The sequence below is a fragment of the Sorex fumeus genome, unplaced genomic scaffold (genome assembly GCF_029834395.1).
Source record: "Sorex fumeus unplaced genomic scaffold, SorFum_2.1 ptg000003l, whole genome shotgun sequence".
Lineage (NCBI taxonomy): Eukaryota > Metazoa > Chordata > Mammalia > Eulipotyphla > Soricidae > Sorex > Sorex fumeus.
In genome coordinates this window covers 29,508,360-29,526,847 of record NW_026606060.1, presented here as the reverse complement: position 1 = coordinate 29,526,847, position 18,488 = coordinate 29,508,360, and the positions used below count along the sequence as shown (strand labels likewise).

At 36.8% G+C, this 18,488-nt stretch overlaps 1 protein-coding gene across 1 annotated transcript in view; it reads right to left on the bottom strand.

Annotated features, from left to right (window-relative positions):
* TMTC2 (transmembrane O-mannosyltransferase targeting cadherins 2) overlaps positions 1 to 18,488 on the bottom strand; it is a 473,463-nt gene that overhangs the window by 454,469 nt on the left and 506 nt on the right. The window lies entirely within an intron of this gene.

The following is an 18,488-nucleotide window of genomic DNA, read 5'->3' as shown; positions in this document are numbered from 1 at the left end:
ACTACTTGGAAATAATATATGCATACCCATGTTCAATGTAGCATAATTTATAATAGTTAAGTTACAGAAATGAGAGTCCATCCATAAATGAGTGACTAAACTGTGATGTGATGTGTATGTATGTATATACACACCACAAACACACACACACACACACACACCCAGCCACAGAAACAAATGAAATCATACAACTTGCAACAATATGGATACCTTGGGGATATTATGCTAAACAAAGTAAGTCAAGCAAATCAAGACAAGGAATGTAAGATGCAAAACAAATACAAAATTCATAGAGAGAGAAGAAACTGGTAGTTCTCAGAAGAATGAATTTAGGAGAGAGGCAAAGTGGTTGAAGAGGATCAAGAAGTGAAAAACTACAGCTATAGAAGAAACAAGTTATGAGGATATCAAAAATATTATAGAGTTCATGGCAGTAAGATTGTATGACAAATTCTAAAAACTGCTAGGAATAGATGGGAAATTTACCACAGTGATCATTTCACATTGCATGCGAGTGTAAAAACATTATATAGCACAACCATAATACTCTGTTCTAGATACTTAGTATATTTATAGAGTATTAGTACAATTATGCTTCAATTTTAAGATGAGAGGGGCTGGGGGAAACAGGGTGGGTCAAATGGTAAAGCAGCATGTTCTTTGCCCATGGTTCAATCCCTGGCACAATATAATCCCCAGAACACCACCTGGAATGGTCCTAACGGCCCTTAGCGGCTCTGCCACGCTGCCAATATTGCCTCCTCCAACAACCAGAAAAGGGGGAGAATAAGAAAAGTTAAGCGGGTGGCCAAAAATATCCTCTTTAAGTCAACTCTTATGAAAATTCAATTATAGAGATGTCATGCTTAACTATACCTTCCCATTCTATCCTTCACCCTTGAGAGTGAAGAGATCCTTTTTGTCTATTCCTAAAAATCAACTGTTGAAGCACGTTAAATAAGTTCTTGAATTATTGATGTCTTTCACTAATTTTAATTCCAGAGAGTTGAGATCCATTCTCCAAAGAAGCATTTGCTGTTTTCACTTATAAATTAAAACAATATGACTGATTTCGTTTAACCCATCCCTAACACAATCTGGCTTATTAAAGTACTGAGTGAATTTTCACCTGAATATTCTAAAAATGTTCCAAGGAACAGATGTGCACTAGAGAAATCTAGGCTGATATCCAACAAGAACTAAAATGTTCTCTTTCTTAGGAACTTGCCACTTGCTGTTAAAATTTAGTTATCATTAGGAAGAAAGTAAACATTCCAACAGAGAGTAAAGTAACACATAAGAAACAAAATGATTATAACGGCTGAGGTAAAAACATCTTTGGTTGACACATCTTGCTGTTAATATGCCTTATTTCCTACTCTATGTGTGTCAATATGGCCAATGTTTTACGCAACATATTATCATTACTAATTACCTCAAAATGGCATATTTCTAATATATCTCCTTGAAAAATAAACTCAAATCTCTAAAACTCTAGAACCATGATCTGCTTTACTGAAAAGAATTACAATCATGGGAATTTATTAGTACTATACCTTGACTTTTAAAGTGAAATCCATGTGCTTTCTCTCTAAAGAAAGACTTCCAGGCCAATAGACTAAGCCCAGAGATAAACCCTCTGATCTATGGGTAGCCAATCTATGAGGAAGGATCTAGGGGCATAAAGTAAAGCAAGGGAAAGGGATGTTCCCTCAACAATTGTTGATGGGAAAACTGGATATTCAAATGCAAAAAAAAAAAGAAGAAGAAAAAAAAGAAATTGGATCTATATCTCACACTCTACACAAAATTTAATTCAAAGTGAATTAAAGACTCTGAGATTAGACCAGAAACAATAAAATACGCTGAGAAAAATATAGGATGAGCACTCCAGGATATTGATCTCAGAAGCGTTTTTAATTATTTGGATTTGTTGGCAAAGATAACAAAAATAAATAGGACTACATTACACTCAAAGTTCTTACATGGCAAAATCTATCCAGCTAAAATAAAAAAGAAAGGCTACCGAACAGGGAAAAATATTTTACACAATCCATCAGATAAAGGGCTAATAAATAAAATGTGTTTCTCACAAAGCTCAGCAACAAATCCACAAGAGGACATACAGAGAGTCAAAAGGAATAAAAAAGTGTTCACATTATTCATTATTATTAAAAGTTTTCTTATTATTATTATAGAAATTCAAATCACAAAGTAACAATAAGATATCATCTCGCACCAGTGAGAATGGCATTTATTAATATAAATGAAAATAAGTCACGATCACAGTCCTCCCGTTTATTCATCGATATGCTCGAGCGGGCCCAGTAACGTCTCCATCCTGAAACTTGTTACTGTGCTTGGCATATTGAATACATCACAGGTAGCTTGCCAGGCTTTGCCATGCGGACGAGATACTCTCAGTAGCTTGCCGGGCTCTCCGAGAGGGGCGAAGGAATCAAACCCAGCTCGGCCAATGGAAATAACCAGTGTTGTTGGACAGGCACTGAAAGAACTAATAGTTCCTAATATTATTAAGAACATCATCTGGTTAAGCATCTATGAAAAACAATATGGACATTTCTCAAAAAAATAAAATAGCAATTTCTGTATGGCTTAGCAATCCAACTTCTGCCCTCCCAAACACAAAAACAGCAATTCAAAGAGATTAATGCATTCCTTATAGTGTTTAGTAAATAGTCACGTATAAAAACATCCCAAAAATCTAATGTTAAATGAATGGATAAAGAAATTATGGTAAAGGGGCTGGAGAGATAAACAGTGGCTAACTCTTGCCTTTTATCCAGCTGACCCAGGATCCACCCCTAGCAATGCATATGGTCCCCAGCCCTACCTTCAATGATTACTGAACACTGGGCCAGAAATAAGCCCTAGGAAGATCAAGTGAGTGTGGCCCAAAAATCAAAGGCAAAAGCAAAAATTAAAGAAGTTGTTATTTATAATACATATTTACATAACAGAACACTACATAGCCATAAGAAAAGACAAAATTATGGAGTTCACTGCAACTTGGATGGAACTAGAGAGATTCTGTTAAGTGCAATTAGTCATCTGTGGTAGAGAGAGAAAAACAAAACAATAGTCAATATCAAATTATAACAAACACTTAGACCTGAATTATAAACAGAGTATCAAGCAAGGCAGGAAGTGGTTGACGGGCATGAAGAGGTTGGAGGAGAATCCTGGGCATGCTGATGGTGATGATGTGAAGTTAACCATGCACATCAAAACCATGAGTGCTAATTCATGCTAAACCTGAATTCATAGTTAAACATGTACCCTAAGTTATAATGATAACAAAACATTATGATCTAGTCCCATCAGCGCTCATTACTTTCTCAGCTTGCAACTCTGGAGAGACAGAGCCATCCTTTTGAGCCTCATTTCTGTGTTGCAGAACAAGGTTCCTATAAAACCCATGAACTGCAGTGGAGGGACATGGTACTTTGGTAGTGAGTGTGGTAACAAGTATTTTGGACATGACAAAATTATACCCCAAAAGCATAAAATACAATACTGTAAACTAGTATCACTTCAATAATAGTTTTTAAATTTAAAAAAATACAGAGAAAATGAGTCACCTATAATATACTTGATATACCTGGACTTTGGGGGAAAGTTTTTGTGTGTTCGGGGAAAAGGAAGCAAGGAAAATAAGATATATTAGTGTCTTAAGTAAATCAACTTCTATATTGGAAAGTCATGGAAAATTTTTCAGCAAACAAATGAAAGTGGTTTTAATTAAGAGAGAGATCAATATTCTTAAATGCCAAATTACCATAAATTTATGAATGTTAGAAGTGCTGGTCTAAGTGCAAATAAGAAAAAGAGACTAATATCTTCCCAGAAAAGATTTCAAATAACTCACAATAACTCATAGATAGTTTTGCCCACTGTGGAGGAAAATGCATATAAAAGTATTAATAATTTAGGACAGCTCAATTCAAGTAATCTTTCAAAATACAACTGAAAGCAACTTCTTATTTTCATAGTTGTGAGATTTCTCATTATCCAAAATATGCGGTTTTGTCACAATCTAAAATTTATGTCAGAGCAGAACGATTCGGAAGACACAAAAAATCATCTGGAGGATCAGAAATACTGCCTTGCAAATAACTGACCCCCGTTCAATACTCATACAATTCAGGGAGTGATTCCTGAGCACTGCCAGGTATGTCCCAGGAAAAAAAATATATATCAATTTTGAATGTTTGCTATTACAGTATGTTCTAGTTCTGTTAAAGCTGACTATGGTGAAGATAAGATATTTAGTTTTGTTTTTCATATATATTTCAATTAAGTATATACTTCAGAAATTTTATTGGCAAAATTTGCATGTATGCAAGTGTATGTATAATTGCAACTTTCAACAACATTTCTTCAAACAAAACTCAAGATGAAAACTGAATTCCAAAATTAAAAATTAATTTTGTCCATTGAATCCTTTTATGAGCTGTCTACCTCTATGTGAAATACTAGATATTATAAGAAGTGTATTTAAATTCTGAATATAGGCTTTTAATAAATCCCTAAGTATTCTACAATACTCATGTCTATTATTAAACAGTAATTTTAAATGATTAGTTCAGCCATACAGTTAATGAATAATTTCTTGATTAAGAGAAATACATATTAAGAAATATGTATCTTCCAGATACCAGTCACTGCACCAATTATTTTCAATAACTTAAGTTCATTAAATTCTCCCAAATAACTCCCTGAATTAGGTATGGATATTCTATAAAACAGGAAACAGAGCCTAAAAAAGTTTCTGGAACACAAGATTATGTAATTAGCAAGTATTCAGTACTAGGAAACTCATTGTTTGATTCCAAAATTCTTTCTTCTTTTACTCTTCACCTCCCTGTCACTTGAAAAAAAGTCCAAAAGGAGGAAACAATTTTGAATTAGTTACAAAAATAGGATTATCAGGTTTAGTTATGTTATAATCCAGCACTAAACATAGTACTCTCATTATATGATCTATCTAAACATAGTTCAAGGTAGGATGACTTTTCTTCATCTGCCATATAACCTTGCCTCCGGAACCCTGACTTCTAGAACTGCTCTGAATATGAACAAAATCTAAAACGGAAAAAAGTTTCAAAATTACATGCTTTCATCCAGTACATGTGCTAAACACACCCCATTATGTTCAATACATGACTTATTTATATATGCACTACAATACAGGAAAATTATGTAGTTTTCCTAATCACTGGGTCACTAGAACTGCTCTGAATCTGAACATATTCCAAGAAGAAAAATGTTTGTCACTGGAGGAACCATGAGTACCCAGTAACAATAGGTCCTGCCAAGCAGAACCAAAGTACCAGAGATTATTTACACCCGCTGCACTGTAATTGGCCCTTTTACCCTGCAGATGGAAAAAGTGCTCAGATTGGTCAGAATGTCTATTCAAGATAAGCTTTCATGCACAGAGACCAAAAACACAGAGAGAGGAAAAAAAAAAAAGCTGGGGGCAGGGGGCGGAAGAGGCAAGCAAGCAAGCAAGCATTGCCTATGCAGTGGGACTACAGGCTGCTGATGAAAGTGATGGATGGACAGAGAGTAGATTGCATGTGGTGGGCAAGAAGGCAGGAGCCCAACCATTGAGAGTGAAACAGCAACGACATGGGTAAGAGAGGAGAGCGGGATGCTAATGTGTGACGATAACAGAGGCATTCATCATCTGATCCAACACCTCCTGTATCTAACTGGAGAATCCAGCAGCTTTTAAAAATACACGAAGAACATTCATTGTACTACTTTACTTGTTAGTCACTTCATGATTGGCAGTTGAGAGACCTGAGTAGTCTAAATACTTGGCTAGAAAAGAGATACTTCCAAGACCACAACTCTGGGCTTTTTTCTTGGTCCACATTTCCTTCGGGATACTAGCCCCAGTACACAGCACCATTTTTTTCCCCTTAACTTTATTTTATTTGGGGGGAGGACTGTGAGTTATAAACTGCTTATTGCAGCACCACACCCTCCACCCAAGTGTCTGCTTCCCTTCACCACTATCCCCATGTCACTTCCCCCCAATTTTCCCCTGGCCCCAGTTTTCAACTGATGACAAGTATTCAGTCTCTGTTGCCTTTGGGCATTTGTTTTTCTCCTATAATTATTCTTATTCTATATATGAGATCATTTTGTGTCTGTTTCCCTTCTTATAACTAACTTCACTCAGCATGGTACTATCCATATCCATTCATATAGCAGCAAATTCCATAATTTCATTTTCTTACTGGAATTAAAATAGATCCCATACCAGTAGGAATAGAGTTGAGAGCCCAGAGACAGATCCCCAGATATATGGACAGTTTATCTTTGATAAACAAAAAAATATGAAGTGGGAGAAGGAAAGCATCTTCAACTAATAGCTCTGGGAAACATGGTCAGTTACACAGTACTGTTTTTTAAAAAGAATAATTGCAGCTTATTTCAGGGAGATTTCTTTCAAAAGATTTCTAATAAATAGAAATTTTAAATTTCAAATGTATGGGGCATTCACCTACCCAGAAATTCCCACAAAACTGTCAAATGGCTAGGTTTTATTGAATTAAATTTTTTAAAACCATTGATTTTCCAACTTTCTAATCCTATGTATAGATATTTCTCAGTGCATAACATCAGCACTGGCAGAATATAATGAATAAATATATCTTCCTTCCTCCAAACTACCTAAACACCTATATTCCATTAGCCTGCCTAAAGCTCATAAACTCTGCATGCACTTTCGAGTCAAATTTCCTTACAATGGATTATTCAACAAAAGGGCAAACTAATGACTGAGACCACTGAAACTCAGTTTAGGCATCAGTATCTATTCATCAGCTTAATAAAACTGCATTTCAGTTTGACAACATTGGAATCCAAAGTCTGTCTCCACAATAATGTTACAAAGAAAATAATATTGATATGCAAAGTGGTGACAGCTATTTCAATAGGTATAATCTCCTAGAATTACAACAGGCTCTCATTTTGTCACATTCACATTTTGAATATGACACAATACCTCAACCCATATGATCAGTTTGAAAATGTCATGATAGAACAAACAGAAGAAAGAATGATTTAAATAAAGTAAAATTATACTTAGAAAAGAGGGATCTTATTACATTTTCGAAACCTATGAATTTCATCAGCCAAGACAAATGTCTGTAAAACACACTGATCTGAAAAATTTCAGTGTAAAGAACACTGGTCTCCAGGATTTAAGTGAAAGAGAATTATTACTCAAAGTAAGTTACTTCATGGACCAGCAGCATCTGCTTCACCTAGGGATGATAAAAACACACTCCACACAGAATCTGCACTTTAGAGACCCCCAGGTCATTCGTAGGTGCAGTGAAGTCTGGAAAGCAATGCTCTAGAAATACACACACACATAACACACACACACACACACACACACACACACACACACACACACAATCACAGAAGGAGAGGGATCCTAGAAGAGGCCCAGCTAAAACATGTATTGTAGAACAGGTACATGTAATCTATCTGGTTCACGGAATTAATAGGTATATTTAGGATACATTTTAAAAGATTTTTTAAGGGAAATCCTATGTTCATAGGATGAATACTGAGAGGCAAATTGAAAGAAAGAACCAGGTCCAAAGTTCTCTTGATGTCCACATTTACTCTTAATGCCTTATGTTCTAAAATAGTCACCAAAAATTTTCTCAAAGAAATTAATTATACCTTGTTAATAAAATATTAAGTATTCTCAAATAATATTAATTATGTTATTATTTAATAAATTTTGAACCAATGTAATTTTATCTTTGATCAACATAGAATGAGAGCATAAAACAAATTTAATCAAAAATACAAAACAACAGCAACATGGACAATACAAATCAATAAAAGGTCACTTTGAGTGGGAAATTATAAATAAAAGATATTTATGATACTTGTGGCAAATTATGGTGGTAATTTCAGGCTACCCGCTGGTGTCTCCAAAAGATTTTTATTCAAATCTCATATCCACATGCTTAGGTTAAATCATTACAGAATCCCAAATAAGTGGGTTAGAGTGTAAAAGCTGATTTCTTCACCATAAAATCTGTCACAATTCCACACCATTTTTTTTCTTTCAGAAGAATTACAGAAATAATCATTCTATTTTAAATGACCTTTATCAAGTAAATTCAGGTTTACCAGCTTTTCAAATCAGTTATAAATAATTGCCTCCCTCTAAAGGGCCTATATCTGCAAATAAAAATGCCTTTTGCCTGATCAAACTTCTTCATCATCTGAACTTTTCTTCTGCAAATCTGTATTTGGACATTCTGTGATGAGAGAACTGTTTTGCAAAAGGAGCTCTTTTAAAAACAGATTTGGGAGGACGGTCTCGAAATTAGTTACTTGGAGGAGCAGAAACACATTGTGTTGTAAGAGTAGTACTCTTGACAAAATATATGGACCAACGAATTTCACCTTAACACATCTAGTACTACCTGGGACAGGAAACTGCATATTTATAGTACCTCTAAAGACTGCAAAAAAAAAATAATAATAATAAAATAAAATAAAAAAAAAAAGACTGCAGGAAGGCAGAAATGGCAAAAAAAAAAAAAAAAACAGATAGTCTAAAAAACAATGAGAAATATACCCAGAGAAACAATGCAGCTGTAAGTCCTACCTTGTGAGAAACTTCTGCCAAAGGAAATCCTTATACTTTGTGAGTGGGCATATAAATTAATACAGCAGTGGGGTGGAAAGCACTCAGGAGACTCCTCAAGAAATAAGAGATTCCACATGATCCATTTATGACAGTTGGATAAAAATGTCTTATGTATATAATACAATGGAATATTATACAGTTATTAAAATGGTGAGACGATGCTTAGTGAAGTCAGTCAGATAACAAGACAACCACTCTCCGATGACTTCACTCATATGTGGCATTTAGAGAAGCCAAACAAATTAACCAATAAAGAGAACCTTTTAGACTAAAAGGTTAAATTTGTACAAAACAGTATTACTTCAACAACAAAAAAATTAAGATCAGTAAAAATATCTGTAAGAACATTTTCTTCCAAATAGCTATGTAATGATTAGCTCCATACTGTGAAAAGCAGTCAAATCTGCTAATGTCATTTTGGAACTATCACCTAAGTACCCCCTGTTGGTACAATTTGCAGGGATATCATATCACTTCCACATGCACTAATTTTGTAAAAAGTTCAACTACTGACTTACATTTTTAATCCAGGGGATCTCACTAACAGAAAAGAAAGCAGGATAGAGGTACTTTCATAGTAAAACAAATTGAAAGCCAATTAAAAACAACAACAAGGAGAAGAAGATATTTACCTATTTACCTTTGCCAAACTCTTTTCATGGATCAACCACTCAAAGACGACTTTTATAATCTTAGGTTTAGAACAGCTGCTCAATAACAATATGCTTTATAACAACCAACCCCCTCACCCACCCACGCTGATAAGGCCAAGCAAAAACAAGAGGATGGTTTTCCTCCATTTGGTCTCTTTAGAGAATACTTAGAAGCAATTTCTAAAACTGAATCAAAAGTTATTAAGAGGGCAGCTGTAAAGATTTCATTTGACTTATTTATCTTAAAAAGAAACTTATTTTGTAAGAAGCAAACTTGTGAAATGCATTTAAAATTAATACCCAAAGAATTCCAAGCATGCAGGGTTACACAGACTGCCATTTTTCCCAGTGGATTTTTAAACAATGTTGAAACATGGCTGCTTGAAATACTTCTTTGCCATCATTTAACGCTGTTCAAAATGTCAAGAGCTAGATTGCGCCCCAGTGGCCACTCTTCAGCAAACTACCCATCTTTTGAACTTAAAATACTCCTAAATGATGCCTACCGAGAATTTCTAGCCAAGTATAGTCAAACACACCTTTGGACCTCGATTACAGAATCTAGATTACCAAACAGTGGAGGGTGGGGATGGAAAGAACAGAGCAGAAGTGACTTAAGGGAGCAACTATGTCATCAGATTCCTTCAATTCCAATTTTAAAAAGTCAGAAACATCTGAAAACTCAGAAGGCATTTTCATCCTCAAGATGTGTAATATGTTTAGCTTCAAATGTAAATTAATTCCTCAACCCCAAGGCATTTTTTATATGCTGCTTTCTAATTAAGCCATAGTACTAGGCCAGAATGAACTTCCTCAGTTTTAAACTTCATGTTCCTGAGAAATAATAAGACATTTATATATAAATTCCAGAGTGAAAGGTAATCATCAAAGACAAAGGGATCTGACAGAAACATTTTCGTTAGCCACAATACCTGGCACACAGCTGCTATTCTAAGGGCACTTATGTGTGCTTCATTTGACAGATTGTATAATTTAGTCAGTCTCCTCGACTGTAACTGCATGCTATGCCCACACTTCATACCCTGTCTCATGCCACAAAATGCCGCAGCAAAGAAATCAGGAAAACAAAAGGTTACATGAAACTATCAGAGGCAAACAGCATCTCCTTTGCCAAATATTAAGGTACTTTAAAAACAGACTCAGAGTCAGAAAGAGAGGGACAGACATAGAAAGATTGTAGAAAGATTGCATTCATCTAGGGAACATAAAGTAACAAAATAGGGGACTAACACCCAAGAATAGCAGAGATAAGTACCAGGAGGTTTACTCCATGGCTTGAAAGCCAGCCACACACACTGGGGGAGGGGCAGCTCAGATAGAGAAGGGAGGACCAAATAAAGGGTGTTGGGAGGATCCTCCCAGGATGAGAGATGCGTGCTGAGAGTAGACTCTAGACCAAACATGATCGCCACTCAATGCCTCCTGTGCAAACCACAGCACCCAAAAGGAAGAGAGAACAAGGGGGAATGCCCTGCCACAGAGGCAGGGTAGGATGGGTGGGATGGGGGTGGGAGGGATACTGGGAACCGTGGTGGTGGAGAATGGGCACTGGTGGAGGGATGGGTATTCGATCACTGTATAACTGAAATCCAAGCACAAAAATTTGTAAATCTACAACTCTACCTCATGGTGTTTCACTAACAAAAATCTGAAAAAAAAAAAAAAAAAAACAGACTCAGAGGTAATGCCCCAAACAATGTGTCCTGTATACAGCCTATGAATAGTAACGAGACAAAGAATTTCATTTAACTCCACAATAAAATGGAATCTAAAACTGGAGTTAGAACTTTCTACTTCAGTCTCTTTCTATATATATTTTTAGACATGAGGAAATCAAAATCTCTTCAGCTCATCTTTGAAACAACCATTTCTAATAGCTCAAATTAAGTGAACCTGATGAAAAGTCCTTAAATAAATACTCTAAAAAAAAAAAACCAGAAACTTGATGTAGATTCTTGAAAACTAATCATTTCAATGCTCTCACCTTCCTCCAAATTCTTCTGAATAGTTTGATTTTTCTCATTTACTTGTAAAGAGGACGTCACAGTGAAACTCAAATTATAGTTTCAAATAGTTTCTAAAAGAATAAAATGAATACTTATAACTTTAATTCCAATACAACTTAAGTGCCAGAAAAAATCTGGTGCGAAATTGTGATTCAAGAGTAATCTATCAGACAGGAGAAATCTAGAGGAAGAGCGATCAATAGAAATTTGATAATATTGCATCTTACTGAAATCAACTGCTTGGGTAATGCCACCAAAAAAACCTCTTCTGGCAAAATTCTTCAATCCATATAACCAGTAGAAAGAAATCTAATTAACTCAAAGAGTTTAGTTGTTGTAAAATACCTCAAAAAAAAAACTGACTAGGAAAATTAGGAAGGAAACAATTAGAGATAATTCAAAACTTCCAGGCACATGCATTAAAGTGCCAATCAGGACATTAGAATAAATTTAGTTTAAATAATTTAACATGAGTGAGGCACAAATAATCCCAGAAAGATAAAACAAGAGTCCCAATCATAACTTTTAAAATATAATATACTAAATCAATAGGATATTATAAAATAAACTGGCATTCTGATTAAAAGAGCAAGCAAGTAGTATTTGCATGCCTTCACAGACTCCTAGTTTTAAGCATTCAAGCACACACTGGGAAGGACTACAAAGGTAGGCACGATGCTTGCTGTCAATTCCCTCCATAGCATGCTCCTTGTATATGAAAGGCCTATGGCTAGTAGTAATCAGAATTAGCAAGCTATTGAATGTACTGATTTATTTCTAAAAAAGCACACAAGAATCAAATCTTTAAAAAAAAAGCTAGAATTTTGCTTAAATTACACCTGTCATGCAAAATATTACAGCACATTTTCCTCTACAAAAACACAGGACTGTATTTCCTGATAACAAACATCCGCCCTCACTTTTTTTCACAAGACTCCAAATGAGGACAGCTGTCCAGAGGCAAGGACTTAGAGGACTTTACATTGAGCAATTCACTGTCCTTTCCATGGAGGCTGTCAGTTCTGTGGCAAAGCCGTTCAAGGGAGTCCCTAAAGCTCATCTATTAGCTTCTAAGAAATAAATGAACAAAAAATTTAAAAGATGAATATCACTGTCTCAAAAGCACTTTGGGTGAGAATAATAGTTACAACAAAGTAGGTAATCAAAGACTTTTCAGAATACCTTAAACTTTATATTCCTCTGATATCATGAAGTTGCCTGTTTTAGAGAAAATATGTCCTTCATCAGTGAGAAAACAGCTGCACCCTTACAGACATTTTAAACAAGTGCTTTTAGAGTGTTGAACAACAGCAAAGAGATTAAGAAGACAAACTGTGCTTCTAACTTTCATTGGAATACAAAAGGGTGTGGCTATTTCAGAAATATAGCAGCAGGGGACTCACATTACCAGCAGGACATATCAACACTGAAATAGTCCAGATGACAAGACCTTATAAATAATCAAATATACATACATGTATGACAAAACAACTTAGACAGTTGGCTAGTAAGCAGTTTCCCCTATGACATTTGTACATGTCCACTCAATGCTTGCATTTGAGTTAGAGTCATTTGCTGGGATTAACCCCATTGTGGAGCAATAGCTGGAGCGATAGCACAGCGGGTAGGGCGTTCGCCTTACAAGCGGCCAACATGGCCAACCCGAGTTCGATTCCTCCGCCCCTCTCGGAGAGCCCAGCAAGCTACCGAGAGTATTCAATATGCCAGACACAGTAACAACAAAGTCTCCAATGGAGACGTTACTGGGCCCGCTCGAGCAAATCGACGATCAACGGGAGGGCCTTTTTTTCTTTTTTTTTCTTTCTTAACCCCATTGTGATAGTGAAAGTCAGGCAAAGGGGTCTATACCAGCTTTATATAATTTAAATTTACCATTAATAGGTGCGGGCTGGAGCAATAGCACAGCGGTAGGGCATTTGCCTTGCGCGCGGCTGACCTGCGAGACCCGGGTTCGATTCCTCTGCCCCTCTCAGAGAGCCTGGCAAGCTACCGAGAGTATCTCACCCGCACGGCAAAGCCTGGCAAGCTACCCGTGGCATATTCGATATGCCAAACATAGAAACAACAAGTCTCACAATGGAGACGTTACTGGGCCCGCTCGGGCAAATCTACAAACAAAGGGAGGACAGTGTTACAGTGATTAAGAGGTGTACTTCTTCTAACAGCAAAATAAATCTTACCAAACTGATGTAACTTAACCAAAACTTAGCTAGGAAAAAAAAACTGCCCGAATAATTCAAAACTAAAAATCATTAATTCCATGCATTTCTTTTTTTCTGAGTTTTTTTTTGGGGGGGGGGTTGTTTTGGGGCCACACCTGAAAGTTCTCAGAACCCATGGAACCCTATGTGGTACCAAGGAGTCAACCCAGGTTAGCCATGAGTAAAGGTAAGTGCCCTAGCCATTATACTATCACTCTGGCACTGCATAATTTTTTTTAGTGTAGTGTACTGGGAAAAAATCAAAAGGTAAATTAATACTTCTGTATACACATTTGTTTCTTCTAATGGAGACCTGCTGGGATAACTTTTGATACAGAGAAAACATATGCCTTATTTCCATGGGAGGGGGCGATGGGGGGAGGAGGAAGGCGAGTGCCTGTGTGCCTGCACTGGGTGGTGCTGAGAGCTTACTTTTGGCTCTTTGCTCTTTGCTCTGATCCTGCCAGGGTTCACTCCTGGCAGGAACAGAGTCCCATAAGGGGTGCCAGAGGTTGAACTGAGACCAGCCGTGTACAAGGCAAATGACCAACTCCACCATACTATCTCTCTGGCCCCATGATGTTTTCTGTAGTAATTTTTTCTAAATCTACTTTTTAAATACATGCTAGCTATATCTTCAATGGTTGAACTTTCTAAAATTTTAAGATTGCAATCCCAGATCACCCATGTAAGGCAATTGGAGTGAACCTTTTAGAGAGACGTTAACAGAATGATTAGCCATTATACAGGAGAATTCTTATCATACCAGGTCAAAAGTTCAAACTAACAATAATAGTAAAATAATAGCAGAAAGGAGAATTTCACATCTTTAGATAATAAAAAAATTTTTTAAAAAACTGTCAACATGCCTTAAATCCTCAATCCCCTTCATTTTAGATCCCATTAATCAAAATCTGTATGACTGACAAAAAGAAATATCTCTAGAGTATTTCTGTAAAAACTGAGATTTACATTTACATTCAATTGAACTAGGTTCCAGATGGGTTACTAAGAGGTGGGGCAGTTTGGGTTCAGGCATAAATATTTGCTGTGGAATGTTCCTGAGTTTCACACAATTTAGGCAGTCTGGAATAGTTAAAAGATCTATAGGGAAAGGCAATGACCACTGCTAAGTTCAACAAACATAAAACATATCACAAGGGGGAAAATATCAAAGCAGTCACACACCCAGCTCCTGCTTCCAAAATCCCGAATGGGGGTGCAAAGAGATAACACTGCAAGTAGAGCGCTTGTCTGGCAGAGCTGACTTGAGTTCAATCCCTGGCACTGTTCGAAGTGATCCTTGAGCACAGAACCAGGCATAAGCCCTGAGCACAGTCAGATGTAGGGAAAAAACAAATAAAAACTCAATTGGTCTTAAAAAGAAAACCAAAGCTAGGGAGATAGCTCAGAGTTGAAGCACTTGATTGCTTGTTCCTTCCTAAGAATGGTCTCACTGCGAGCGAGTCCCAAACAATATATTAGGAGTTGCCCCCCTAAGCACTTCCACATGTGGCTCATGATTAAGGAAGAAGTAGAAGAGGGAGGGAGGAGGGGTGGGAGAGGATGGGGGGGAAGGGGGAGGAGGAGAAGAGGCAGAGGAGGAGAGGAGGGAAGGGAGGGAAAGAAGGAGGGAGAAGATGATGATCAGTGCATTATCCTCTTGCTATCATAAATGACAAGCCACTGATTCAAAGCTTTGAATTTGCCATTGAAACGGTTACAGTTTACTTCTATTGCTTTGAAGTGAACTCACTGCTTCTCTTCATACTACCTTCATGAAATACATATAACAGCACTTAAGGATGAAAAAAATGATGCAAAGACAACCTCAACTATGTACGTCAAAGAGCAAGAATCTGGGGTCAGCAATTTTTTTTTCCACTGACCTAAACACCAATTTCTGTACAAAATGAGAGGGTCCCTTAAAAAATAAGATGCAATGGGACTTAAAAATTGGCAAAAACTGCATATTTGTAATTTCATATTTACTCTAACCACAATTTAAGACTCAATGCAACCATTACTAGATTGAAGGCAAGTGAATGAAGCTGAAACCATATACACTTTTACATCAGATACTGTGACTTCTACTTTTTGACTGTGTCATCACATCATAGCCAGAGCCTGACATTAAACATAGAAACACTTGTAAATTATTAAATTTTACCATAGGGAAATTAATTTTGCTATAAGAAAGTTTCGGATTACCACAGTCTCAACCAAATTGCATCAAACAGTGAAAGCAATTACATATACAGCTTATAAAGTAAACTTGATCACTATATTTTTTTAAAAATGAAAACGTTGAGAAGTACCACAGCAAATAATGCTTAAGTTACAGTAATATACAGTCCAAAAGAAATGCCAGATTCATCTTCCAAATTGCAAACTCTTTTTTTTTTTTTTTTTTTTTTGCTTTTTGGGTCACACCCATTGATGCTCAGGGGTTACTGCTGGCTCTGCATTCAGGAATTACTCCAGCAAACTCTTGATTCAATCAGGCAAATCGACAATAAGTGACATCTCCCTCCCCTTGAACATTGCTCTCTTCACTGGTAGCATCCCCTCCTCCAAACTGTACTGCATGAAAAGTGTCAGGGGCAGAGAGATTGAGAGTTTAAAACTTGCTCAAAGTTTAAAATTTGAATCTCTGTCATCAGAAATTGAATGGTGGAAATAAACTCTTATCATTGTCTTACAATTTTCTATTTAACTCTCAAACTCTTTTCATATACGAGAGAGTTAAACAGAAAGCATATCTAAAGAGTCACAGTTTACAGGGTGTCTGGGCACTGAGTCACCTGAATTTGTTATTCAGACACCAAGTCAGTTCTATGCTTTTATTAGTATGTACTTCTTAATTTCTAAGAGATGTAAAAACCAAGTTTGACACTTTTAGGACTTCATGCTCTTAAAGATATATGACTGACTACCTCTCTATTTAAGAAAATCAGGTTAAAATGTACCTTTTTAATTACAGCAAAGTATAATTAAAATTTAGGGCCCTCAATACCATTAACTATATGACTAAATGTCCTCTATTTATCATGGCATGAGTTATATGAATGGGTAAATCATCACATTAAATTCATCTACGCAGCAAAGCAGAAATCAGGAATTTGACATTCAATTAGAGTCAAAGCATTTATAAGAACTTAAAACAATTACTATCAAAGCTCAACTAATTTATCATCACACTCTCACTTTTCCCTCCCCCCTGCCTTACAAAATCTTAACACTTCTAATGACTAAAGAACACATTCTAAGCACTAAGTCTATAGCATCAGGCATAGAATACAGGCAATTTTAGTTTCAGTCTTAATCTTTACATAGTACTTTCTTCTGACACGTTTTCCTTAAAGAACTAGTCAGCAGTGAAGAGTAGCAAACAACAGGAATACGCAAATAGCAGTGTTTTGCAGTACTTCTAGCCTTTCTAAGGACCCCCCCCCCCCAATTTAGTTAATCCTACCACTTAAAAATAGTTTTTATATGTTTTAGTCTTCGTGGCTTAAATATTCACTATTTAAACTGAATGCATAGAGCTGCTCACTGACCACATTTATCCCTAAGTTACTTTCAGTGAAAAGTCACTCATTTTTGGAAGCCAGACTACGAAAAATGCTCAAAGAAGTAGCAGGTGCATGGCATCCATAACACAAAATTAGAGGGATAGAAACGGCTCACCAAACTCTTACAGACCATTTCTCACAGCATGTATCATAATGACTACGACCTCTGCACTGCTTGTAAGTTGAGGGCAAAAGACGGATTTTAACAGCCGCTTCCTATCCAGTCCGTAGACACTACATAAAGAGCAGAAAGAAGGGTTTTCCGGATGTTCTTGTGCCTATTGTCAAGCGAATTTTATAACAGACTATGGCCTGAGAGTTGCTAATTTAAGGCACACACCCAAGATCACATTTTCAGCTGGAGAGTGGCCACACTAGAGAATTAAAGTTAGGTTCCTTAGAGGAAATTCCACCTTCACCTCCCCTCACTATCGGCCACTTTGCTGAGGTTCATTCTCTGCCTCGCCCTGGCCCTGGGGATCCATTCACTTGCCATAGCCCAGAGAGGCTGTTGAAAAGCTGTCAAAGTAAATCTGTGCTCACTTTTTGGATGGTTTAATTTCAATGGAGCATGAAACACCCCAGGACGGTTAACAAGTTTAGCCAGGCATGCTGTTCTCCCCAATATATTTTAATTATGCATCTGTTTTAATTGTAATCAGATTAAGTCACCGAAAAGGCACAAATTGGAATGTTCCTTAATGGCTATTGGAGCTTTTCATCAGTTCTAAACACTAACAACATTTAAAAACTAGGTAAGTAACACGACCACAACTGTGACATTTCCCAGAAATCGATGCAGTTTCTCTGACAACACAGTTCAGGTCTCATTAGCCAACCAAAGTAACCCAAATGTAGAAGGCAACTTCAGTCTCTAGGGGCATCTTCTTCCCCCAATTAGCACCAAAAAAAAAAAAAAAACCCTCTAATGTAAATCTCGCAAACAGAAATGAAAGCCTAATCTTTTCCAAAGTGCTCCAGTATCGATCGGTAAGCTAGAGTGGGCGCAGGGATGGGGGGCGTGGGGGACCAGCCGCCGCCGCATCCTGTTCAAAGTACATAGCCTGCCCCATAAAGGAAAGTTGGAGTAAAGTCGCTCCAACGGTCGCTCTCTCCACTGTTTTGGCAACTGTCAAGTACGTGTGTTAACCCCGGGAAATAAAAGTGTCCCATCAATAAAAGGAAATGTTAAGGGAAGATCAAGGGGTGGGGAGGGGCTTCCATCCAGCCCAGACGTCAAATCGCTTAATGTGTTTTTTGTTGCACCCAGAAAGACCTAAGACCTCTTTTCT